Below are 27553 nucleotides of genomic sequence, written 5' to 3'. Positions count from 1 at the left end.
GAGGTTTTGATTATTCTTCTTCCGCCCTTTCCCTCAGGTGGATGGGCCGTCAGACCCGATTGCATTTCTCTATTGGTCCCCTAATGGCTTCCCTGCTTTCCCCCATCCATTTGGTTTCTTCTTTTGTCGTACTACTTCCCATTCTCTTGGCCTTTTGTGTCGGTCCCCTTTCGACCTGGCATTTCTCGCGTCCGTCTCTTCCATTTTCATGTCCATTATATGGAGGCCTTCCTCACAGGTGGCCACTCTTCTCTGCTTGCCATCCCACTCGAATAGTAGACCAAATGGGAACGTCTATTTGTATCCGATTTCTTTCAACACCGTTACCAGTGGGGCCATCTCCCTCCTTTTTAAGAGTGTCGCTGAGGCCAGATCCTGGTACAATTGTATTTCCACTCCGTTCATCCTAATGTGGTCCAACTGTCTCACTTTCCTTAGTATCAGTTCCTTTTGTGGGTAAGATGTGAGTGCCGCTAGTACGTCCCTCGGTCTTTCCCCAAGTGCGTCTGTTCTTTTCGGGCCCACCCTGTGGACTCTGTCGATCCCAATGTTCTCTGTTTCTTGTGCCTCAATTATATCTCTAAACACCTCTTGTATCGCGCTCTTGAGATCTTTGTCCATCACAGATTCGTGCACAAACTTGATGCAGATGTTAGATCTGCGGGAGCGGTTCTCCAGATCCTCGCATTGTATTTCGAGATTATGGGTGAGTCTGACCAGGTGTTCCTGTGTTTCACTGTTCTGTTTCGCTTCCTCCTCTATATTTTGTATGATTCTCTCCATGGTGTCAGTTCTTTCCTCCAGCTTGGCCACATCTACTTTCAGCTCTTGTACCACCTGCTTCATCTCATTCCTCAACATGGAAAATTGGTCCTGGACTGGGGACATGAATTTGTCCTGGAGCTCCGCAAACCAGGCCCTCATATCGTCCTTTGACGGCGGGAGGGTGCTCTGGCTTGGGGGGTTCTTCACCTGCCCTTTTTTTCGGGGCCGCTGATGTTTCCGAGGACCACAATTGGAGTAGGTTTGTGTCCTGCTTATGGGGCTGTGGTGTGGGCTGAGAGGAACCCCCTTTCCCCTTCACTCGTGACATCTTCCTTGCTGGTGGGGGTTTTATGCCGTGCCTGGATGATGTCTCTCGGGGGGGGGGGGGGAGGTAGTGGCGGGACGGCTTAAGTGGTCACCCGCGTATAACTGGTATTGTCCTTTCTTGTTGTGCGGCGTGAACGGGGCCGCCGCACCCCTGTGATGTGCGTGGGACTGTATCTTTTGAGGGGCGTATTATGGCCCCTCCCGTGCCCGCCCTAGGTATAGGGGTGCGTAGGATTTTTAAAATGTCTTATGCCCACTCCCGTTAGGCCGCGGCCCCTCCCCTGCCATATTTGCTTTTATTATTGTTATGTGGGGAAAGCGGGGGGGCGGCGCTCTGCCGACCGTGGGCCTGTGCTGTTATGCTCCCCTGTCCCTGGCCTTGGATTCCGGGGAGACGGGGGGAGGAGGGGGTGCTTCTTCAGGGGCTCTCACCTGAGTGCCTCCTGTCCTGTCATATCCACGGATGAGCTAGTAGTGCCTCCACCTCCTCTCGTATGTCTGTGCCGGGGCCCTGTGCTCCTTAATGCTGCTGGTCTTCCTGCTTGCGTTGTCTGTAGGGGCCCGCGCAGGCCCGTCTGACGGTCAGCTACACGCCGGCCTCTCTCGGGGGAGGGGCGCTCACGCCGCGCCCGGCCGGCGCTCCGTTGCTCCTGCTGCCGCGCTGCACTCTACGCGGCGCCTCCGGGTGGCTCGCGTGTTCCTCTATGCTCCGGAGCGGCTGGCTTTAGTTTTCCCCCTATGTCAGCAGGGGGGGATCCCCCCTTGGGTCTCTGGGCGCTCAATTTCTGAAGGTTGCCGTCAGCGCTGTCTCCTCTGCTGGGCTGCGCGGGTCTCCCTCGGTGGGGGAGGGGCAGCCGCCTCTCTCGGCGGGCTGACGGGGTATAGCCGGGACAATCTCCGCTCGCTATCGTGACCTCGGTTGATTGGGTGCTGCAGCCGTGAGTCCAATGCTTGAACACTCAGATTTGCGCTAATAATGTGCTTTTTGTAGTAGGCCCGGCGGGAGCGCGATTTAAACGCGACCGCCACTGCCGGCGGCCATCTTGGAATCCGGAAGCACTATGTTTAACCTGTGTTTTCCATTCCAAAGATGGCAGCACTGCCATTTGTTGCCAACTTTACAGTATAAAAGGGGGTCACAAGCAAACTGGCCTGTCACCTTACCTTTCTCCAGTGCTTGTTCCTTTCCCCCTGAATGTAAATGAACTCTTCCTGTCCACTTTATAACACCTGAACCCTTTTTCCCCCCAAACATTTCATGCTCCTCCTGGAAATTACCCTCGAACATTGTTATATGCCTTGGACTGCCAGTCTCATCAATGGGTCGCTTCTGTCAAGTTCCTACTACTGCTACCACTACCAGGCGTTTTGACGATGGACATTTAGCTTGGAGGGGAAGTGTCTTCCATCCCCATTTCTGGGAAAGTCAGGTTCCTAATAGGAATTGCCATGGCGGCTACAAAGACAGCCACCAAAATGAGGTATTACCGCAAAGTAAATCACATTCATGAAAAGCCCATGATCAACTACAGTCATCCAAGGACTAGGCGTGGCCTCATATGGCCATGTTCTTTCATGCGGATCCCAGTTGTGGACTCACAAGGATATGCACACCATTATCCTATATGCAGATGAAGCCTCATGCAGTGCCACAGCATTAAAGACTCGGGTGTGTCGCTTTATGGCCATGCACTGCCATCAACGATACAGTTCAGCCTCATATCCAATACTGCTATCCAGCCCCCGATGTGGTCTCAGGCCACGTACTACATCATACATAAAGATATTCCATGCCTAGCTAAAGTCATCACAGGTCCATATATGGGTTGCCTTTATATTTATTTTATTTCTTGTTATGCGAAACATGCCCATAGGCCTCAGGGCGCACACAATAGAGACAAACAAGTAAACAAGAACCAGAACCAGGAATACAGGGAGCTCAGGTAAGACCAAAATCTTTTACCAATTTCTTGACAGAACAGGTATGTTTTTACTGCTTTCTGGAAAGCAGTCAAGCAGTTCATAGTTCTTATTGTTAACGGAAGTGCATTCCATTCTCTAGGGTCCAGCACTGGGAAGCTGCTTCCACCAAATTTGGACAATTTAAATCAAGGTTGTTTAAATGTATAATTATCGCTGGAGCGAAGAAGTCGAGCTGGATGATCGACGATCAATTGTTTCACCAGATACAGAGGGGCTGTAGATGACCAGCATTTATAGGCAAATGCCATGCTTTTATGGGAGATCCTGTGCATAACAGGTAGCCAGAGCAGAGCCTTTCTGGAATCAGTAATATGATCCTGTCTGCAGAGGCCAAAAACCACATGTACTGCACTATACTGGGCTAACTGCAGGGACTGTATATTGGACTCTGCTTTTCTGGACAAGAGGCTATTACAATAATCATGCCTCGAGTTCACAAAAGCTGAGACAAGAGTGGATCTGTTTTTGAGGGAAATGTAGGGCCTAATTTAGGTCAGACGTTTAACCACGTATCCACAGGATGAACGAATGTGGGATACGTGGTTCTTCATGTTCAGCTCTATGTCAAAATAAACGTCCAGTGTTTGTACGGTGTCTGAAACCAGAATCTGACTGTTTGCGATCTTAAATCTTTGATAGGAATCATCAAATGTATTCAATCGTGGACCAGTGGACACAATAGGGAGCTCCGTCTTATTGTCATTTAAGGCACATGAATTAGAAATAATCCATGACTGGATTGCGGTGTACACCACATTAAGGGCTTCAGAGTATTGTACATAATTACCAGACAATTCGAATACCACCTAGGTGTCATCAGCAAAGTTGGTATATTGGACACCCAGATGGTCAAGTAGTGGTCTGATATAGATATTAAAGAGTGAAGGTGAGATACAAGATCCCTGTGGGACTCCTGCATTAATGAAGTCAGGAGAGGATTGAGCATCCTCCACTGCCACCCTTGACACCCAAGGACCGAGAAATGAATATTTACTCACCGTAGTGACTAACGAGTCCCCTTTCCCCCATACTGCATGGGTGTCCCTCGCTAGTGACTGGAGACTATACCTTTTTCACCAGAAAAAACGTCTTCCCCATTAAATTTAGAGGCACGCAGGTGCACGGCCTGGGGAGCATGCGCTCCCCTGACTCCGCCCACCGGCGCCACTCCTCAGTCCCCACTGACGCGTTGACAATATTTAACATTGCCTAATGACATTAGTATTATTAGGGGGAGGCTGGTGGGACGTATGGAGGAAAGGGGACTATGGACTAAGAGTATGTTCGTCACTACGGTGAGCAACTATTAATTACTCTTACGTCCTGTTCCCCTTTCCTCCATACTGCATAGGCGATTACAACTGAATGTAGCCCCAAGGTGGAGAGGCGACCCTCCTTAAGAAAACGGATTCCTTAGAAACGCCTGTCCGAAAGCCGTGTCTGACTTAGAGCTGGTGTCCAAACAGTAGTGCTTACAGAAAGCCGAAGGGGTGGCCCAGGTGGCCGCCCTGCTGATGACCTGCCACGGGACCTGCAGCTCAAATGCGACAGCCGTGGCCTTGGCTCTGACACCGTGGCCGTGCATGTTAGCTGGAAATGATTTGTGCTGCCCCTCATAGGCCTCCTTGATGGCTGAAACCATCCACCTTGTTATAGACACCTTGGATGCCTGATAACCGGGCCTTGGGCCCCCTGAAGGTCACAAACAGGGAGCCAGACTTGCGGAAGCCCTTGGTCCTGTCCAGATAGAATTTCAGAGCGCGTCTGACATCCAGACAGTGTAAGACCTACTGAGCCTTGGGTTTAGGGTCAGGAAAAAAACATAGGTAAGACTATCTCCTTGTTCAGATGAAAAGCAGAGGCTACAATAAGGTAGGAGCGCGGGGTGTGTTCTCAGGACCACCTTATCCTTGTGAAAGTAGTATAGGGTTCTGAAGCCACCAGTGCCTGGATCTCGCTGACTCTGCGAGCCGTGGTGAGGCCCACCAACAAAGCTCTTTTAATGGTGACCAGCCTGATGTCCGCGGACACCATTGGCTCGAATGGTTTGTGCATCAAGGTGCCCTACACTACATTGAGGACCCACATGGGATGTGGTTTCTTGATGGGAGGGAACAGCCTGACGAGGCCCGCCAAATATCGCTTGACCACTGGGTTCGATGTGGAGAAGATCTCCTCCTCCGAATGTCTGTAGGCCCCTATGGCTGCTAGATAGGTGCGGCATGTTTCCACCTGCATGCCCAAGTGAGCAAGGTGTGCAGAGAAGGCGAGTACGTCGTCCAACGTTCACGTAAGGAGGTCTATCTCCTTAGAGTCGGCCCAGTGAACGGAACCTAAACCATTTAATCTTGTATTGGCTCCTAGTAGCCTTGCTCCTAGCGCCCTGAATGATTTCTAGGTTAGCCTATGATAAACCCAGGTGTTTCAAAATGACCTGCTCTGGAACCACGCTGCAAGGGCTAACTTCTGTGGAGCGGGGTGGATGACCCTGCCCCCCTGTTGCGCCAGGAGATGAGCGCAGCCCAGCGGCAGGTGAATGGGAGGCCTGTCCGAGAGGCTGAGAAGCTCCAAGAACCACGGTCTCGCGGGCCACCACAGAGCAATCAGAATGATGCTGAGATGACACAAGTAGAGCGCTCGCTTTGACATCTGTGCAGAGTCTGCTGACACAGATTCGAACCCCGGCAGGGCCAAACTCAGCCTTTCATCCTTCCGAGGTCGATAAATGAGCACCACACACCGGGGGTAATAATAAGCAGTGCTCAGATGCCCGAGGGTTCGTAGCGCTATATAAATGCTAAATTATTATCACCCTGTGGATCGGGGATGTAGGAGGGAAGGCATATGCGGCCTGAATGTGGAAGGCGTCGCTCAGGGAGATGGGGCAATGCCCCTGCCAGGATGCAAACTGCTGGCACTTCTTGTTGTCCCAGCAGGCAAAGAGATCCACCTGAGGATGCCCCATCTGCTGAAAATCTCCAGCAGCACCTGATCTTTCAATTGCCACTTGTAATTACTCGCTCCCTGCTGAGTCTGTCCACTTCCAGGTTGGACTAGGATGGCCCTCGGGTATATGTACTCCAGGGCCCATTCCCACATGCTGACCGCTAGGTTGCACAGTGGAAGGGACCTGGTACCAACCTGCTTGTTGACATAGTACATGCTGGTGGAGTTGCCCGTCTGGATGAGGACGACCTTACCCCAAGGAGTGGAAGGAAAGCTTTGAGAGCTAGCCAGATGGCTTTCAGCTCCAGCCAGTTGTTGTGAGACTCCTGCTCCTGCAGGGTCCAGACTCTGTGGACACTGGTTGTCCAAAGTGGCTCCCCAAGCCTCCCAGGGAGGAATAGGTAGTAATGGTGATCTGCGGTTCCGGCTGCCGGAAGGGCCTGCATGTCCGCAGGTTGCAGTTCCTGTACCATCATGTGAGGTACGGGTGTAGCAAAGGCGGAATGCTGATCAGCTTTGCTTGGGAGCCCTGCTCCAGATTCCATGAGGCTGCGAAGTGCAGCTGCAATCTCCTCATCTTGAGTGTTGTGTAGGGTACTGCCAGTAGGACCGCTGCCATGATGCCTAATAAGTGTTGGTATCACCAGGCCAAGGTCAATTCTCGGGTGAGGAAGTGAGTAGTGGCCCTCTCGATGGCAGTGACCTTGTCAACCGAGGGGAACACTCTCTCGGAGCTCGAGTCCCATATGAGGCCCAGAAAGGTCGGGCTCTGCGTAGACTGCAGCGGAGACTTCTTGAGGTTGACCGAAAACTCCGGCTCGTGGAGTGCGGCTATAAGGGTAGGGGAACTGTGATATACCGCCTCCGGAGATCTCGCCCTGATGAGCCAGTCATCCAGGTACGGGTAGACGTGGTGGCTCTGTGCCCTGATGAGGGGTGCCACTGCATTCATGAGCTGGGTGAATACCATGGGGGCTGAATTGAGGCGAAGGGTAGCACCGTGTATTGGAAGTGGCACCCCATGATCCTGAATCGTAGGAAGGAGCGATGAGGCTGCCAAATCGGGACGTGTAGATAAGCGTCCTTCAGATTCATTGAGCACATCCAGTTTCTCCTGCACAATGTCTCTGCGATCAGGACTGGTGTCACCATCTTGAATTTCTGAAGGGGGAGGAAGAGGTTGAGGGTGGAAAGGTCCAACAAAACTCAGTCCAGCCTGGTTCTTCTTTTGTATGGCAAACATTCTGGAATAGAAGCCCAATCCTCGCTGGGAGGCTGGGGCTTCTTCCAGGGCCTGGCTCTCGACAAGTGACCGAACTTCTGCCAACAGAGTTGCTGTCCCAATCTGTGGGAGTGGAGGGGAAGAGGGAGGAGAGTAAGGGATCAGTAGGCGGTACCCCGTGGATACTACCAAGAGGATCCAGTGGTCTGCTAACTTCTGATGCAAAAACTGTGTGTGAAGGGCAAGCCTGCCTCCCACTGGAGACACGTGGTCCCAAAGGGACGTGTCATGCCTTCTTTCCCTCTGAGGCTGTTGCAGAGGAGGGGGACTGAAAAAAAGCCCTTGCTCCCCCTTTTGTTGTTTGCGCCGGTGTTCACTCGGCGAACAGTCAGGCTGCCTGGACCTCCTTTCTTGGCAGCCGCGGAACCCTACGATCATCCACCCATTGTCGGAGCGTTCATGTGACTGGGTGTACACCTTGGGCGTGGCCTTCGTAAGGATAGGTAAAGACTTTGCAGTTTGCGAGCCGTTTTCCTTTTTATCTAACTCCTCATCGGTGGTGGAGTGAAAGAGGTCTCCCCCCTCGAATGGAAGGTCCAATATGCGTTCCTGGACATCTGGGTTAAATTTAGTAGCCCGAAGCCAGGCAATCCTTCTCATGTCTGTGGCGATGCATATGGACGGCCAGAGGTGTCAATGTGGGCCACAGTGGACTCCATGATGTCTTGCGCCACCATTTTAGCCTCTGCCATTCCAGCCTTGAAACGTGACTGGCTCTGCACTGGAGGTTCTGGAAGGAAGTCGGCTATTTCCCGCCAAAGCTCCTGGTTAACAGCTACCAGCATGACATACGTATTGGATTGACGAAGATGCAGCGAAGCGTTGGAATAAAGCTTCTGCCAGTACGCCTCCAAGATCTTCTCTTCCTTGCCTAGCGGCGTCAAGGACGAGGTGGGCGAGGACGACTGTGGTTTTGAATAGTGTGACACCGCAGCAATCACCGAAGAGTGTGGTTGAGGGTGGGCTGACAGCAAGAGTGGATCTCCCTCCATTTGCCTATAGTTGGCGTCCAGGCGCCGATTGACAGGCTGGGCCGAATGGGGCTTGAGCCATCCCTTTTTGGCCAGGGCGACCTCCTTCTGCATCGGGATCCCCATTCTAGCCGCGGGCGTAGAATGAGGAACTCTGCCAGTATCCCCACCTCCGGTTGTTCTACTTCGGGTTGAGGAAGGCCCAAGTACTCTGCCAGACCTGCGAGCCGTTTGTGGAAGGCCTTGGCCGAAGATGGGGTCTTCTTCCTCGTCTGTGTCCACCAGGGCGTCCGGCTTGTCCGCAGCGGCCGGAGGGGTGCTGGGCGCAAAGGGCTGAGGTGTGGAAACCGGAGCTGGAGGCTGTAGTGGAAGCTGGTATGGAACCACCTCAACTGAGGGAGGCAGGGGAGCTGGAATCGAATGAGCCGGCGTGGGCAGCAGGGGCTTCACTTGGGCCTGCAGCTGTTAGGGAGAATTCTCATTCTATGGCTAATTTCCCTTACCTATAGAGTCCCCCAGCAGCTTTGCTGGATTGAAGGGTTTGTTTTTTTCTCCTGCTAAGAGTGAGACTCTTTTTCCCACTCTTAGGCATATTTTGCTATGTGTGTTCTAGGCTATTTTTTGTGTTGAATGTCTTTGGGGTTTTTCTCACCCTCATAGAAACCATCTTTATCCACATGTGTTACACAGCACCCTCCGTGCAGTGACACAGGGGTGTCGTAGCGAACCCCAAACATAGACTCCATACCCTGGGACTGACTACTGTCTCCCAGGGCATGTAAAGTCCCCATTGACTTTACTAGTCAATCCTTATGAACAAAAACAGTACAACCCATCTTACTATGGAGGTACTGGCAAGGGTTAATAGTTTTTCCCTTATGTTCATTTTCGAGAGGTTACTGTACAGTCCCTCTCTCAAAAGTTTCTGGCTGGTGGTAGTGGTGCAGTGGTTACTACCAAAAATATTTGACCGCAAATATTTCCCTATGGGATTTTCCCATTGTTCGAGGCTACAACATTTACTGACAGCATCTATCATACCGCCGGTTTATTCTTATATTAACTTTACTACGGTAGGTTTTATTTGCCAGAACTTTCATATACATTCTTTCTAGTGTCTTTCTCTAAACTCCTAACCCAGGTCGGGGATCCTTTGTTCGTCCCTTTGGTGGGATTCTGCCATGAAGAACAAATTACTTACCAACTGTAACTTTCTTTCGACTGGATGTTCCTCCCACGTATTCCTCATCTTATGATAATTCGTTATCACCAGCTTCGCTGCTTCGGAATTTATTTTTTCGGCAGAGGGCGCTGTGCTTGAGGTCATGGCGTCGATTGTCCCTCGACGGTCTCTGTACCTTGTCGACGTCACTGATGGTATAAATAGCTCGAGCCGCGCCCGTTGCTTCAGTTCTGTTTTTTCGATGAAATATTGGAGGAACACCCAGGCGTGCCTCATGACTGATGCACTCTTTGTGAGAGGAAAGTGTAAGAAAACACAAACTGTACTGCGGGGTAGGATGGGAGGGTCGATGAGGAATACATGGGAGGAACATCCAGTCGAAAGAACGTTACAGTTGGTAAGTAACTTGTTTTTTGAATGGATTGTGTCCTCCCACGTATTCCTCATTTTATGATAGACTCCCATAGCAGTGGCGATTTTGGAGGTGGGAGTACTAGATACTGTTTTCATGGACGGAATGAAGTACTGCCTTGGCAAATAACCCCTCTTTCGAGGACGAAGCATCTAAGCAATAATGCTTGATGAAAGTATGCATCGATTTCCATGTTGCAGCTGAACAAATAGCCGCTGCAGAAACTGCCGTCTTCAGAGCCACAGCAGTAGCCATCTACCTAGTAGAATGGGCTCGAAGCCCAACTGGGGGGTCCTTTCCCGCCAAACTGTAGCATTCAATTATAGCCAGTATGATCCAGCGGGATATGGTTTGTTTTGTCACCGATAATCCCAATTTATGACCTGTATAACCCACAAAGAGTTGGTCATCTTGACGTAATTTTGACATTCTTGAAATGTAAAAACTGAGAGCCCTTTTGGGGTCCAGTCTATGCAGTCTCTCCTCTTCTTTTCCCAAATGAGGAGGAGGATAGAATGTTGGTAATATGGTTTTTTGTGACAAATGGAAGTCAGAAACTACCTTTGGTAGAAAGGAATGTTTAACTTTAAGAACTACCTTGTCCTTATAAAAAGTAGTATATGGAAGTTTACATGAGAGAGCCTGTAGTTCACTAACCCTGCGGGCTGATGTTAAGGCTACAAGAAGGACAGTTTTTAATGTTCGAAGCCTCAAGGGACAAGAGTGCAGAGGCTCAAAAGATATACAAGTTAGAAACTTAAGTACTAGATTTAAATCCCAAATTGGGACATGAAAAGGTACTGGAGGGTATACGTTAGTAAGCCCTTTCAGGAATTGAATGATTAATGGAATTTTGAAGTATGAAACCTCTTCCGAGGAGCGCTTGAAAATGGACAGCGCAGCAAGATATCCTTTAATTGTTCCGATCTGGAGCCCCAGATTGGCTAGATGTAATAGGAAAGAAAGCACCATTGGGGTGTGACATTGAAAAGGCTCCACATCCTTATCTTTGCACCAGTTACTGAACTTGTTCCAGGGACATCGGTACAAAGATTTCGTTGCTGGCCTTCTGGCCGAAAGCAAAATCTCCACATCATCATCCGGAAGATCCCAATCATTGTATCTCAACCTCTCAGAAACCATGCGTGAATGTTGAGTGTCTTGACCTCTGGATGGAGAACCCGACCTTCCTCTTGCGAGAGAAGATCCTCTCTTTGCGGAAGACGTATTGGAGGGCAGATGGTCCAGGTACCACGTCCTCCTGGCCCAATCCGGGGCAATTAGGGTCATGGTTTTCCTGAACTTTCTCAACCTCCTGATTACTTGAGGAATCACGGGGACTGGAGGAAACGCGTACAGCAGTGGAAACTTCCACTCCACTACAAATGCGTCTCCCAGAGCTTCTCTTGGAGGAAACTCCCTTGAGCAGTACTGTTCGCACTTCCGGTTGATCACGGTAGCGAACAGATCCACTTGAGGGGTTCCCCAAAGGGCGAAGATCTCCAGAAGGACTTCCTGAGCTAGCTCCCACTCATGGGAAACTGTGCTCAGCCTGCTCAGAGCATCTACTGCTGTGTTCTGCTCTCCGGTTAGGTGAACTGCCGATAGAGAGATTCCGCCTCGTATTGCCCAGAACCAGAGCTGCATTGCTTCTCTGCACAGTGGTAGTGACCCTACGCCTCCTCTCTTGTTGAGGTAGTACATGGCCACTGTGTTGTCTGTCATTATTCCTTCCCTGTACAGAGGGCAGAAAGGCCTTCAGTGCTAGTCTGAGTGCCGTCAGCTCCAATAAGTTGATGTGTAGTTTGGACTCCGATGGAGACCAACAACCGCCGATTGTCAGATCGTTGGTGTGGCGTCCGTTACTACTGTTATCTCCGGCCATGGTTGCCAAAAAGATTCTCCTTTGAGGTTGTTGTTGCAAGCCCACCATAGTAGATCCTGAGCAACTGTGCTCGGGACTTGCAAAAGATCCGACATATTACCTGAGAACTGGGACCACTGAGTTCTGAGTGCCCATTGAAGGGATCTCAGGTACTTCTTGGGATGGACTGGCACATGAAAGTAAGCATCCTGAAGGTCCAATGATACGAACCAGTCTTGGAGTTGGAGAGCCTGAAGGATCTGAGAAAGGGTCCCCATCTTGAACTTGTCCTTCCTGAGGAACTTGTTCAAGTTTCTTAAGTCCAAGATGGGTCTCAATCCTCAGTCCTTTTTTGGAATGATAAAGTATGGGGAGTACCAACCCCTTTTCCTCTCTGCTATAGTTACTTGTTCTATAGCACCTTTCTCTAGCAGGGTTAAAATTTCCTGCAACAGGAGCGGATCTGGAATTTGGACAGAGTTGGTTCCCGGTGGATGATTCTGAGGCCTTTTTAGGAAGGGGAGACAGTAACCCTGTGCTACTGTTTCCAGTGCCCAAGCATCTAAGGTAATGCCCCACCATTCCTTCAGATGCTGAGAGATCCTGCCTCCCACTGGTGTTTTGTGTAACAAGATCTCAGAGTGATTTGGAGGCGGCTGCAGGAGTGGCTGAGGGAAAAGATGCCGATCCTGAGGCTGGTTTTGCACCTCTTCCTCGTGCACCACGAGGGAAATTCCTTTTGCCTCTTTGAAAAGCCTGTCCTCTTCCTCTACCAAAAGAGGAGTAGTACCGAAAAGAACGACCCCTCCAGGAATATGAGCCGGAATAGTGTTTCTGAGGCTAACGCATGGAGGCGCTAAGAGATTTAGCTGCCGCTTTTGTGGTCTGAAGTTTTTCCAGGCTTTCATCAGCCTTCCTACCAAACAGCCTCAAGCCATCAAAAGGCATGTTGAGAAGTCTGGCCTGCACATCTGGTGCAAACCCCGACTTCCTCAACCATGCAAATCTGTGTAAAACAGTACTCGCAGCCATGGATCTGCTCATACGATCAGCAGTATCCAGTCCAGACTGGAGGCATTCCACCATTGCCTCCTTGTCGTCTTTGACAATATTCAGGAAGCCTTCCCTTTCCTCGCCAAAGTGTATTTTGCCTTCCGGAATATGATCAGCCACTGCCGAAATTCAGTCCCACAGGGTATGGGTGAACCTGGCCAGGGTACAGGTGACATTGGTTGACTTAAGAGCCATATTGCCTGAAGTAAAAACTTTACGGGCCCAAGCATCAACCTTTTTATCCTCTCTATCCGGGGGGATAGTAGGATATGCAGTCTGTTTAGAAGTAGACGCTGCTTGAATAACCAGACTTTCTGGAGTAGGATGTCTGTTTAAGTATTCAGGATCAGAACTAGCTGGTCTATATTTTTTGGGAGAATTACTGTTTGCAGCAGCAGTATTTTCAGGATTTTCCCAGTTCTTCTCCACTGTCCTCTGAAGTGCCCTATGGAAAGGGAGAACTGGGTCTTTCTGAGGACCTCGAACAATTATGTCAGTCATATCATCCTGTTAAAAAATGGGTGAAGTGTTACCCCAACCCATATATTCTATCACTCTATTCATAAGACTCCTGTAAGCTGAATCTGCATGTTCTGCAGGATCAGGTCTAGCAAACTCTAATTCCGGTGACATGTCAATGCCACTAGCAGAATGCAGAGTTTCACAGGTCTCATCTTAGATTCAGGGTCTATAAGTTCTTCTGGAACTTGTCTAGTGTCATATTGATTTCCTCATCCTCAGAGCCAGATTCTTCATAAATTGAAGACACTTTAAAAAGTCTGATCTTGGTAATGGAGTAAATCTCCTCTCTTCCTCCTGAATATTCATCGAAGGAATGGAAGAATTCTTCGAAGGTGTCGAAGGAATCTTCGATGACCCCGATGAAGGCTTCGACACAGGCAAAGACGCTTTTGGCATTCGATGTCGAAGCAGCCGGCGCCGATGGCATCAACGAAGTCGTGGAAGTTTTTGACAACTTCTGTTTTTTATGTGGTATAGGAGAAGTACTCGACTCTCAATGAGTCTTCGACGACTTGCCGTCGACTCTGGTTTTTCGAGTATCCTCGACACTACTGGGTTTTACCACAGTAGTTCCCGACTTCCCTTTGTCGTCCAATGGAGCGACTTTAGGGGTATGGCTCTTCCGAGGTTTATTTGAGGGGGTCGAGGCCGCATTCTCAAATACCTCCATCATCTTCTTTTGAAATTCCTTCCATTCTCTGGGGGAATCAGATTTAGTCGGGCATCGAATCTCTTTGGTCGATGAATTGGAAGATGATGAAGAAGATCTAGGTCTCCTTTTCACTCTTTTAGAAGAAGAAGATGAAGAGCGCCTCGATCTACTACGATATCGAGATCTCTTGGTGTCTACAACGATCAGATTCCTTCGAATCGCTCGATTTTTTATGTTTTTTAGACATAGCCTTCGAGGCTTTAGAAGCTTCCCTCCCCACCGCCAGTTTACCTTTCCTCTCACGAAGGGCCTTCTCCGTCATTGACTGACAGGAGCCACAGTCGCCAGTTCGATGACTTGAACTGAGGCACCAGAGAAAAGTGTTGAGGATCCGTGATCGACATCTTTGTTCCGCAGTTGATACACCTTTTAAACCCAGTCTTGGGTGTCGAAGGTGTAGAAGAAGAAATTTTCAGCAGAAAATTTCGAAGCGCGCCGTTCTCGAGAGCGAAGCAATCGGAAAAACGGAACTGAAGCAACGGGCGCGGCTCGAGCTATTTATACCATCACTGACGTCGACAAGATAGGGAGACCATCGAGGGACAATCGACGCCACGACCTCGAGCACAGCGGCCTCTGCCGAAATTTATTTTCCGAAGCAGCAAAGCTGGTGATAACAAATGATCATAATATGAGGAATATGTGGGAGGACACAATCCATTCGAGGCCCTCTTTTCGGCGCTACTGAGTATGGGGTGGAACCACTGTGGGAGGGGGAGTAGGACCCCCTGGACAGGGTTGCCTCAGCAACCCATGTCGCACTTCGCCCTGATAGGCTGGAGGGTCTCCCGCCAGGATGACCACTCCACTTTGTGAGTGACAGCTAGGCTGTATGAATGGGGATCTTTTTGCATAAAAGCAGGGTCCTAAGGACTGGAAGAGCAAGACGTTGCCACTGGAACTAAGAAGCCGAAGAGGAGAGAAGCCAAAGACATCTGCACCAACTGAACCACCGGTGAAGCCCTGCTGCAGCATCTCACCACTTTTCTCCACACGAAGCGAGAAGATCTTCATCTGCAAGAGCCTTCTTCCCTTGAGCTGGTGGGGCCAACCAGTTTGCCAATCGCCTTCCAGGACCTGCCTTGGTCGAATCACCAGTGCCCTGCACTCGAGACCGGATAGCCAGGCACCCGTCCACCTGGACAGCGATTTAAAGGAGCGTACCTTTTATTCCTTTGGCGGCACCGAGGCTGGTTTCATCCCTGGGCAGTGCAGTAACTTGAACCTTCCTCCACGACTAGAGTCTCTCTTCCTCTGCTGGATCTCCCGAACTGCAGGAACTGCCAGGAACAACTGCCACCGCAGGAGCCTCTTCTACATTTTAAGGTACTTTGTTCCGCTAGGCCTCCCTTTTCATTTGGTAGCGCTAAAGGTGTTTTAAATCCTTTACCTACCTGCTGGGTTGGCCGCCCCTATCCTCCAACATGGTCTTTCACCTTCTGCATCCACCTTTTTGAATCGTTTAACAAAGACTTGACTGCAGCTACAAGAACATTTTTGCTCCTGGGCTTTTTGCCTTGTACCACTGACTCTGGCACAGGCCCATTGACTCTGGCTGAATCGGTTATAACTGCCTTCTCTAGATTGCTTCTCAACTAGAACTGTGTTGATGCACCTAATTCTTATAACTACCTTTTCCTTCCCACTTTTAAAACTTGTGAAGTGCCATTTTTCTCGGTTTTCATTTAAGTAGTCTACATGCTAAAGTACTGCCTTGCCTAAACTTGTTCACAAACTTATGGGGAAGTGTTGCTAGGGTGCCTAAAAATAAATTCCTGTATAACTTGTTCTTTCCCTCCCTTGTGAGAAATTGCTTGAGTGCCATTTGTGTTTGGTTTTCACTGTGCCATTTTGCTCAGTTTTCACTCTTGCTCAAACTTGTCTACAATTTAACCTGGGAGTTACTTTTGTTGACTGAATTTAACTTGCTTTAATAACTGTGACTTATGTGTTGAACTAGAAGTGTGTACAATAAATATATATCTTCCTTTTAATACAAAGCTTTGGTCAGTGTTTCCTTGTACCATAGTACTGGAGCCCTATTGTGTAAACCCTGAATACTGCTCAGCTCCCTCTTGAGATAAGTCTGACTGCTTAGCCACGGCTACCAACTAAATCTTTGTGGTGCGGACTGATACCAAAGGGGATTTATTGCTCATACCTGCAGTCTTAATCTTCTGTAGTGCTCCCTAAGGGAACTGCACAGGATTCTGCCTAACAGCGGCGCTGGAGCCATAGGAGGAATTAATATAGACACAGGTGGAGGGATCATGTCCATGATTACATCCCAAAGGATAGACCCCATCTGAGGAGATCTCATGAGCGTGAGGAACTTTTCAAAGAACCTGTCCTTGCAGGCCGGTGGGGTGGCAGGCGATATTGACGGGGTAGCGGGCGGCTGCTGGGCCGATGCGTACTCTGTCTAGCTGTTTGCGGTGTAAATCTGCCCTGCGCTGATGGATAAGCTGTAGGCCAGTTCCATCTTGTAACTCGTTCACCCACCTGCTCCGTTCCTCGGGGAGGTATCGGACGAGCAGCCATCTTGTCTGGCGCAGCAGCCATCTTGTCGAGCTGCATCACACGTGCCAAAGTCATGGTGCTTGGCTCACTGGGCCTGGCCTCCTCCAGTACTCTTGGTGATGGAGCATGTGACCTACCCTGCACCTCAGGCTGAGGCCGGATAGGCGTGTTGCCCTTGGCTGAGTTGCCGGTAGTGCTGCGTGCAGGCGCCCCCTCACATGTTGCCGGTACAAGGGCGTAGCCCCTTCGGTGTACGCCCGGTAAAAGAACCTTGTGGACCCTCAGCACTGTCACCAGAAGGATCTACAGAACCCTCGGCCTGGCAACTGGTAGCTAAATTAGCCTCGGTATTCGTGCTGGTGCAAGAACCCGAGCGCTTCCATCCGTCTGGGCGTTTTCTTGGAAAGGAGTCGCCCTTGCAGGGTGCGCTGGAAAAGAGCGGCCTTCCTTTGGGCCTTGACCTATGTCTGACAAAGTCCTTCAAGTCCTCAAAGCGCTCACTCCACCTAGCTAGTCTGTTCTTCAAAGCCCGTGAAGAAAGTGTGTCGCACACGGTGCAACCCTCCCATCCGTGGTCGGGGCCAAGGCAGCAAAGGCAAAGAGCGTGGGGATCAGATGTAGGGAATAGCCCCTCGCAGGCTGGACACATGCTGAAGCCCGCTGAAGTCGACATGTGTCGGGGAGGAGCGGGGCGCCAGAGGACCGAGTACTCGAATGATAAAAGAAGACAAAAAAGACAGAAGAAAGTATCCAGGGAAGTGTGTGGTATTACATGGCCAAAGCCAAACCCAGGAGCGCTGGTGAAAATCGGCCCGTTCCCGGCGGCGCAGTAAAAGGGACTGAGGAGTGACACCGATGGGCAGAGTCAGGGGAGCGCATGCTCTGAGGGCCGCGCCCCAGCGCGCCTCTAAATTTAAAGGGGAAGATTTTTTTTTTGTTACTTTCTTTATTGTTTAACCATTAACCATTACAAGGCAAAAGCAGACAACCCCGTCCCCTCTCTACCTCCCCCCCAACCCCCTGGATGACTCACACAATATCACATCAGAAAAAATAAAAGTAGCCAACATCAATTAGTTATTTCACTTTGAGCTTGCAGATATCTCGAGTTGCTCGTACGAGAACACAGACTACCATGTTGCCTTAGGGCCGCCTCTGCATGCGGAGACAGCAGATTGTCCATCAACGATCTGGGGCAGATCCTAAAGGGGACGATTTTTTCTGATGAAAAAAGTTCAGTCTCCCGTCCCTAGCGAGGGACGCCCATGCATGGAGGAAAGGGGACAGGACGTAAGAGTATTTAATGCAAACCTGAGCGGTGGCCAGGTGCCAAAGTTCAAAGTTTAAGAAGTTTTAGTTATCTAAAGGTTTAAAGATGTGGTTTAAAAAGGGGGAATCAGTACCAAGGGGGATGGGGGTGGGATAAGGGGGGAGGGTTGGAAACAGTTAGGGGATCTTATTGTGGAGGGGGGGCAGGGTGGACAGGGTGGAAAGAAGGTGGATATCTGCTGACTGTACTGCCTCACAAAGTTGATTACTGTATTTTACCAAAACGTATAATAAAGAAAAAATAGATAAATACACAGTGTGAAAGAAGGAACAAGTTACTTACCTGTAACTCCTGTACTTCACCATTGGTATCTTTTATGAATTCATAAGCTCTTGAATATTCCCCGTCAGGCTGGGACTCTTTGGTAAAATTAAAGCAGTTTACCTTTACATTTTTTATACTGCTCGTCACTTTAGTGCTCCATTAGAGTTATTTTGGGTCATACTCTCCACAGCAAATTTAACAGATCCCCTTAGATCCACCCCCGATGACCATCTTAAGATTTGTCAGCACACGTAATGTGGCAGTGAGAACCAAGAAGAGCCAGAGAGGGGTAGTAGGGAGAGTCGCATGTGAATCCATGAAAGTAACCAATGCTGGAGAACAGGAGTTACAGGTAACTTGTTCCTTCTTCAGCATTGGATCTTTCATGGATTCACGTGCTCTTGAATACGACTATACAGTAGTACATATGCACAACCAAAACATGTGGGGGCACAGCTCAACAGAAGTAATCAACTCACCTCTCGAACAGTCAACTTATGCAAACAGGTTGTGCAACACTGCCTGGCAGACTTGGACTACTATCCCTACCAGCGCAGTATAACCATGTGAAGGTATGAACAGACCTCCACAAGGGTGCCCTGCAGATGTCGAGCAGTGGAAAAGTGGACAGGAATACTGTAGTGAAGCTACGGCCCTCATCGAGTGTGCTCTTGGTCTTCCTGGAAGGGCCATGACATCAATACAAGGGCAGTGGAAAATGCACGCTGACAGCCATCTACCAATGGAAGACTTTGAAAGGCTGTTGCCCTTGCAGGCAGGTCCGAAGGCCACAAACAATTGCGATGACTTTCGGAACTCTTTAGTGTGAGCCACATAGAATTTGAGGGCTTGGGCAACATCCAGAGAATGTAACAAACGCTCTGCTGGCGACGGCGGAGAGCCAAAGAACAATGGTAGAATCAAGGGTTCTAAGGTGGAATGCAGAAGGGACCATCTGCATGAAGGAAGGGTTTGTATGAAGGACCACCTTCGACTGATGAAGTCAAGTAAAGTAAGGAGGCTTGCAGGAGAGGGCCTGCAGTTTGCCCACTTGTCTGGCCAAGGTAATGGCAACTAGGAATGCCCTCTTCCAGAAAAGAAAGGCTTGAAAGTAGGGCCCATCAGCTTCAAGAGGACAACGTTGAGTTCCCACGCTGGAGGAGGAGCTCAAACAGGGGGAAAAGTCCTTTGATGAATTCTTTCACCAACCTTTGTGACCAGAGGGAAGGTGTACCTGAGGCACGCACGTATCGTGAGATGGCTGTTAAATGTACCTTTAGAGAAGAGTGTGCTCAACCCACATGTGCCAATGATAGGAGGTATGGCAAGACGTCTGGAGCCTGAACGTGGAACGAGTCTAGGTGGTGAGTTGCACACCATATCGTACAGCGCTTCCACTTGCTCTTGTCGCAGGACAATGTAGATGGCGCTCTGGCCCTGGCCAACATGTTTCTGCAGTCTGGCAGTAGCAGTATGTTTTCTAATTCCAGGGCTGCAGGAGCCAGGCCCTCAAGTTGAGGGCCGCTGGGATGTGGTGTAAGACAGACCGCCGTCTCTGAAGAGAAGGTCGTGGAGCAGGGACAATCTGATGCAGATAGCCACCAACAGGTGAAGCAGATCCGAGTACCAAATTTGGCACGTCCAAGCCGGGGATACCAGCATCATCGTGAAGCAGATCTGTTTGAGTGTGCTGAGAAATCGAGGTAGCAGATGGAGCAGGGGTAAAGTGTAGAGGAACAGACCTTCCCATGGGAAAGAACGCATCCCCCAGGTTTTCCTCTCAGGGAAAACTGCTTGCAAATCTGGTAACTTCCTGTTGATCACTGTGGCGATGAGGCCGGTCTCCGGGTGACCCCACTCGGAGAAGAGGGTGAGAACCTGGCATTGGTGAAGTTTCCATTCTTGGCAGGACCAGAGTTCCCTGATGAATGAATCCACTATGGTATTCTGGATTCCTGGCAGATGGAAGGGAAGTAGGAATATGCTATGCGCCAAGGCCCATGCCGCTGAAGATGGAATCGGAGAGCAGGTCCTGCCTTGCTTGCGGACATATAACATGGTGGTGGCGTCTATGAGGATGCAAACCACCCAGTTCTGCAATTGTGGTTTCAAAGACTTTGGGGCAAAGAATATTGCCATCAGCTCCAGGACATTGAAGTGTAAGGCTTTTTCTTCGAGTAATCACAGGCCTCTGCATGGAACCCTCACGTGTGAGCTCCTCACCCTTCTAGGGAAGCATCCATCGTAATGGTTACATAGTGTACAGGAGGGCGAAAGGGGATCCCCCGAGTCAAGTTGAGATGTCACCCCCACCATTGGGGGGGCTTGTCAAAAGGAGGGCGTGATGTGAAGTTTGTTCTCCGAAGATCCCGATATTTGCTGGCAATGGGCATCCAAGAACTCCTGAAGCAGTCTCCTTCAGTGTGGGATCAATGGGATGCATGAGGACATCATTCCCAGAAGTGACTTAAAGGGAGCAGACTGATGAAAACCGGTAGGTGAGACAGCTGCTGACCCTTTTTGAGGATGGTACTCGCCCACTCTTCCGAAGGCATGGCAACACGCAAGAGTGTTGAGGCGTGATCCCGAAACAGCGAGTTTTGAGCAGAATGTAAGCAAGACTTTGCAAAGTTCACAGAGTACTCCGGAGATGTTTGACATAGGATTGTATTGTTTGTGTATTGCATCGCTAGTGAAAGCGATGGGGTGCGCACCAACGAGTCGTCCAGATACGGGTAAACATAAATGTCTGAACATCAGAGGTGGGGCACTACTTGGGCCAGGCAAGTCTCGTCAAAACAGGTTCTCCCCTGATCCTCTAAAACCATCAAGGACCACATTAACACCCTGGCTCCTGCTTTGGCTGACTTTTGCAACCACTCCTTCGCCACTGTAGTCTTCCCTTCCCCCCTGAAGCACTCCCATGTGCACCCTCTTCATAAACACTCTGCTGACCCCTCCTGCCCTGCTAACTACCGCCCAATCTCCATCACCCCTTTCCTGGGCAAACTCGTGGAAAAGCTGGCCATCTCCCAGCTTAATCTTCAAAGCTGCCAGAAGCACGGAAACTGCTCTCCTGAACATCCGTGAAGACCTGCTCTCAAACCTTGACTCCAATAACCCCCATGTCCTCATCTTACTTGATCTCTCGTCTGCCTTTGACATGGTCAACCATGCCATCTTGCTCAACCGTCTGCGATATCCTGGGTATCACTGATCAGGCCCTGGCTTGGCTGACCTCTTTCCTCTCTGATCGACCCTCCCAGGTCCAACTTGGGTCCTTCCTCTCCTCTATCTCTACCTGTGGTGTTCCCCAGGGGTCTAACCTCTCTCCCTGGCTGTTCAACCAATACCTGGCCCTCCTTGCCCACCGTATTGCCGCTCTCTGCCCAAAGTTTCAGTGCTATGCGGACAATACTCAGCTCATTTTCAGGCTCCCTTCCACCACCTCTTCTCTCATCGCTGTCTGTTATCCAGGAGTGGTGTGCCGCAAAAGTTCTCCGCCTTAATGGCAGTAAGACAGATTCTCCTCATCGCCACACCTCCTCCCTCCTTTCCTATTGCTCTCTGCCCGGCTTCTCCTCGCCCTCCTCCTCCTCCCACCTGTGAGGCAAAAAAACCTCAGGGTCATCTTTGACTCCACACTCTCCTTCTCGCCTCACGTCTCCAACGTCTCCAAGTCACACTAAAAACTGCACCTCCTCAGAGGTATTCTTCCTTTCCTCCCCTTCCCCCAGAAGCTCACTGTCTCCTGAGCTCCAGTTCCCTCTAGGTTGGACTACTGCAACAGCCTCTTTCTAAATCTACCTGCTTCTACTCTGCAACTCATCCAGAACAGGACTGCAATACTTGTCCTTGGCCTCAAGGCCAGGGATCATATTTCTCCAGGACTGAAATCTCTGTACTGGCTCCAAGTGGCTGCGAGGATGAAGTTCAAAATTCTCTGCATTGCCAACAAGGCCTTCTGGAGCCTTAGGCCTCAATACCTTCAACTCTCTCTTCCTAAATATCTTCCATCTCGAGCTCTTCGCTCATCCGCCTCCAACTCCTTGAGGGTCAGTCACTTCTCCAAGCAACGAGTTGGTGATAGATCTCTTTCTTCGGCCTCCCTCTGGAACAGCCTCCCTGCAACTTGAGGAGAACCATCTCCGGTTCCGGAAGCACCTCAATACCTTCCTCTTTGCTTCTGCTTTCTCTCCTTCTCTCCCCTGCTGAACTCCTGAGTGAAACTGCGCTGGTCACCAGGCAACCCCTGCACTTGAGGGCTGTTTCAGTAACCCTACAGTCCCCCCTCAAGCACCTGACACTTGATGTCTGCACTCACCCCTGCACTTGCCACTAGCTGGATGCACTTGTACCTATTGTTTCCATTTATTTATTACTGTTGATCCTATGTATTGCACTGTCCCGCCTACTCCCCCCCCGCACTTTTCCTCCCCCCCTCCCTTGCGCGATCTCAATGTCTTCTGGCCTAGTAAGATCGTGGTCTCCGTCCTCCCTCTGTTTCCTCTCCCTTGCCTCGTTGCATCTTGAAACACTTGTGTATATGTGCGTTATAAATGCCATATCATATCACCTTTGGCACCGATTTTAGGACAAAGGGCAGATCCTTGAATTAGTCGCGCTTTCCTCCGACCTTGAAACAGAGGAAACATCAGTGCCACTGATTAATGGGGACATGAAAGTATGCATCCTCTAGGTCTAGAGAGGAAAGGAAGTCCCTTTCTTTCAGCTGGTCTAAGATGTGCTGAAGTATTACCATGCGAAAAGTCTGAGACTCAAGGTATTTGTTGAGTCTTAGTATGTCTATTAAGGGTCTCCAACCTTCTGACTTTTTCCTCAGCAGAAAGTATCTGGAGTATACTGTGGTACCCGCAGTTGCATTGGTACAACTTTGATTGCCTCTTTTTTTAGGGAGGACTGCACCTCTTGTAATAACAGAGATAGGTGTTTTTCCACCTTTGCGATGTGAGGAATGAAGTGGTAGGTGGCCTGATGAACTCCAGGGAATGGTCTTGCTGAATGATGGATAACACCCATTTGTCAGAGATGATTTATTTCCACTGATTGACAAAGTTGCCAAGCTTGCCCATCCCCCTCAAGCATCGGGGTGTCATGGTGGGGATTGAGACTGCAGTCTGGCCAGGCTTGCTTTGGTGCATGTCCTCTGGATGGGATTCCTCGTTGTCACTGGTTTCCTCTATAAGAAGACTGTGATCTTCCTTTATAACCTTCTTAGGAGGGGCTGGATGCCTGCGGGCAATATTAGGGTCTATAATCCATCGAAGTCCTTGAAAACCTTGATTTTCCTGATCAAACGGACTGACAACGCTGTTGCAGAGTACCCAACAATGTCAGTGTCAGCACTGATGGACTGTAGGGTTTCATCTACTTTCTTACCAAATAGATTGATGCCATCAAAAGGTATATCGACGACCTTGCAAAAAAAAAGAAGTGATGGCTGGAAGGTGTGGAATTAATCTGAAAGTCTGGCATTGCTCTGGGAAACCCTCCAGACCATCGTTCTTCAGCCTGCCAAGCCATTACAGAAGGGGAAAGACCATATGCAAATCTGGATTGTCAGTCCACAAAAGGGGCAGTCCGGCCCGAACTGCTAGGTCATATCCCTTCTGCACGAGACCACAAGCATCCCCAGACATGTTTCTGCCTCATTGGGCGTCATCAGTGAGGTGTGGAAGGTGGCCCAGCGCAGTGCCAGTCATTCAGATTAATACAAAACCTTCCACCCATCACTTTTTTGGTTTTATATCGACGGCCTTGGTCTTGACTTTTCGGACGGAAGTTGGTGGCTTTAAGCCAACCTTGACGTTGTAACACAGCACCATTACCCATCTGGTGGAATCCTTTATCCACAATGTAGACAGCAAAAGAGATGGCATGATCTGATGCTGTTTCCCCCTCGTGCATGAGTGCAAGTGCCTCATCCAGTTTATCATACGGAAGAAAATCAAGGATCGGACCCAGCTTGCACCACAGCTACCAGTTGTAGCAGGAGACGAGTACTAGTGAATTAGCCGCTTTGATGGTGGTAGCTGCTCTTTAGATGACCCTTTTGCCAAAAGTGTCTAAGGGACGAAAGAATGGCCGAGCGCTTCTGGACGGCAGCGGTGACAACGGAGTCAAGGCCCAGCTGCGGGCATAAGGCATTAGGGCACATAATCTGGGACCTTGTACTACTTGTCTTTTTTTTTTTATTGTCATATGGTTAAAAAATGTACCTTTAAAAAATTCATTTAAAGGACATTACATCTCAAAACTTCATAACAATTTAAAACATTACACGGTTTTAACAAATACAAAGATAATAATCATCCGAATAAAAATCATCAATTGTCATAAAACTCATTTGATTACACAAAAATCACTACATTCAAGCAAGAGAGAATACATTTAAAAAAGTAACTCACTCCAATTCTAGTAAAATAAAAAAGCCTGCGACAGCTACAAACAAAGAAGTGGTTCAACCAGTAAGGCAGAAATGCCAAAAAATGTCTGAAGAATCCAAGGCTAATAACGATTAAAATCGCCTAAAATACAATTCACCCTTGCCTTGTAGTGCCGGACAAAACATCAACAAATGTTTAAAAGTTTCTATTACAGCCCCTGAATTGCACATCCTGCATGGATTCAACTCTTTACTGATCATAGTACAACAAATCTCCACCTCTCTGGTTAAAAATCAAGTTCCCTCTGAATCTGACAAATGCCTAACAGATCGGTTGGGGTAAATGGTTAGATAAGGGGCCATTATGCCTAAAGATTTAAGATCAAATCTGAGATGTTGCAATGTTTCAAATGAACGAAACACGTCTATCGTGTTGGCCCAATCTTGTCTAAACAAAACCTGTTTAACCCTAGTCGGGTTTTCAACCAAATGGTGACTATAGAAGCCCAAATTACATAGAAGGCCCAAATTACATAGAAGCCCAATACAAAAATCTGAGAATACACAGACAAACCTATGATCACTTTCTCTCATAATCACCTTTAAATCTGCAAATAAACACAGTACATCTGCCGAGCTCAGAATTTTAAAATAAAAGGACAAGTATTTCCAAAGACCACGACTTCTAAGAGATAAATGGCCCAATTCATAACTAACCACAACCAAAGGAACGCTGGTTCGCACCTGCAGGACCTTTCTCCACATTTGCCCCTCTATATTGGGGAGAAAACTAAGTGCCCAAATCGGTAGAATTTCTATGCCATAAATCAACTTTGGGACAATTTTCCCTTCATAAAATTTCGCACAGGACTAAAGTGAATAACCTCCATACCGAAAATCAACCTGACGCACTTCACTGTATAATACAGTCCCACGAGACAATAACCACTACCTGACCAGCAATTTATGCTGTTGTAATGAAAATCGGAAATCGGAAATCTGAGGTATATAAAATTTTCAACCTTCTCAAGGGCTTCTTGGTCAACTCTAGAATTAAATACTTTAATTAGAATTGATCTTTAGAGTGTGAGCAGCAGTGAAAGTAGATAAAGCATGAATCAAAATTTACTGAAGACCCATCGGGGGTCGTATCAATAATTAAAATAATCGTCTGCATAGGTGAGCTAAATCAGCTTCAGGATAGACATTTTAGGTGAAGTCAATGCTGCCTTATTTAAATGCTTGCCATTGTCGCACAAATAAAGATTAAACGGACAGGGAGCAAGAACGCAACCATGCCTGAAACCTCAAGAGGTCGAAATATTACGACACAATCCTATTTGATTTAATAATACCTGAATGTTGGAATCAGAATTCAGACCAATAATCAGACAAAGAAGCCCCTGAGGAATACCCCAGCTTTGCAATTTTGTCCATAACAGACCACGTTCCACTGCGTCAAAGGCTACATATAGATCAATTGTGGCCACTTAGGCCTTCAACATAATCCATTCAACAGTGTTATGGTTTTTCCAAAATCCGTTTTGCAATTTCGAAATCCTATTTGTTTCTTTTTGCCATGCTTTTATATGTTGTACAAGCAGGGATGAGAACACTTTTCAATCCGCATCCGAAATCACTATGGGCCGATAGTTCAGTGGATCACAGTGGGAACCCTTTATAAAAATAGGCAAGATGGATGCCGTGGACCATGTTTTCGGAAAAGTATGTATATTTGCTATGATCTCAAACAATCTACACAAAATAGATGCCCAAGTGGTGGGTGTGATGCTGGAAATGCATTGGAGGGGCAGGGCGTCCCTGTCCTTTGTCCTGTACTGCCTTATGTGTGTTCTGTTATATTTTTTGCACAGGAGTCCAGTTGGGACCCCTGGCAGCACAACTCTTACTCTTTTTGGTCACAGTGAACAGACCTTTTGGATATCCTTTTGGCATTCATGGGTGGGGGTACAACCCTGTACCCCTTGTATATGTTTTTTGGGCACCTGTGTGTTGTCCACAGAGCAAGGTAGGGGCTGGTGGCAGCTACATGCTAATATGACAGGAGCTCCGAGTATCCTCCATTTTGGGATGCCCAGGCCCTGCCATAGGAATCAGTGGATTCCTGAGAGGAGGCAAGATGGCCCCTGGGGCCTCTTGGTTTCTATTGCCCTTTACCTTGTTTTCCCAAAGTCCTGGGAAGCCATGACTCTGTCCCTTCCCCTGACTGGCTGTTGGGTGGAAGAACCATATTTGGTATTGTGGGGAAGTCCAGGCCAGACTGGCTGGAGCCTTCCCAGTTACTGCATGTTGTGTGGGTACACCCTTGGGGTGGGACCTGTGTGAATAGAGTGTGTGACTAATATGCATTCTATGTTATGGGTGTCTGGTTTCTTTATGACACAATGAATGAGACGGCCCTGCCTGAAACTGACATGAATGCAGTGTGGTGTGCTGAAAGGCTGGGTGCCTGCCCCAATCCACATTCCTTGTTATGGGTGTCTCAGAGGAAGTGAACGGCCCGAATGCCTGTGAGCCCGATTAGCTGCCTGCCTGGATGAATGAATGCCCTTCTGTGTGATTGGCTGACTGAGCCTGGCTCAGCCAGAGCGAATGAGGGACAAATGTGCACACATTTGGGGACCTCTCACTTCCCAATTTGTTCAGAAGCTGACGTTACAACTGGAAATTCATCCTTGAAGCCCGGCTGGAAGAAGATTGCTGCTACATTTCCTTAGAAGAAATCTAAAAGCTGTCTGGCGAGGACTGATCTGAGAGAGGACCTGGCTAGGAGACCTCTTCCCGAGCTACAAGGGACCATTGTGCAAAAACTGCTGTTCTTCATCGAGGCACCCTGGAAGCCAGTTCTGTGAGTCTGATGTCTGAAAAGGGGTCCGCCAAGAATCCTGAAGAGAACATGTGGACATCGAGGCCATCGAAGTCCATTGCCGTCAAAGATTCAGAAGATTACCCTGACCACTGGAAGCCAGTCTGATTGTGTCACCCAGAAGCT

At 49.0% G+C, this 27553-nt stretch overlaps 1 protein-coding gene across 3 annotated transcripts in view; it reads right to left on the bottom strand.

Moving 5' to 3' along the window:
* SEPSECS (Sep (O-phosphoserine) tRNA:Sec (selenocysteine) tRNA synthase) overlaps positions 1-27553 on the bottom strand; it is a 1182953-nt gene that overhangs the window by 63065 nt on the left and 1092335 nt on the right. The gene's annotated exons all lie outside the window — the stretch shown is intronic.

This window comes from Ambystoma mexicanum, chromosome 6q (genome assembly GCF_040938575.1).
Source record: "Ambystoma mexicanum isolate Mex_15411 chromosome 6q, UKY_AmexF1_1, whole genome shotgun sequence".
Classification (NCBI taxonomy): Eukaryota; Metazoa; Chordata; class Amphibia; order Caudata; family Ambystomatidae; genus Ambystoma; species Ambystoma mexicanum.
The sequence above is the reverse complement of the archived record's forward strand: the minus strand, read 5'-3'. Positions and strand labels throughout refer to the sequence as shown.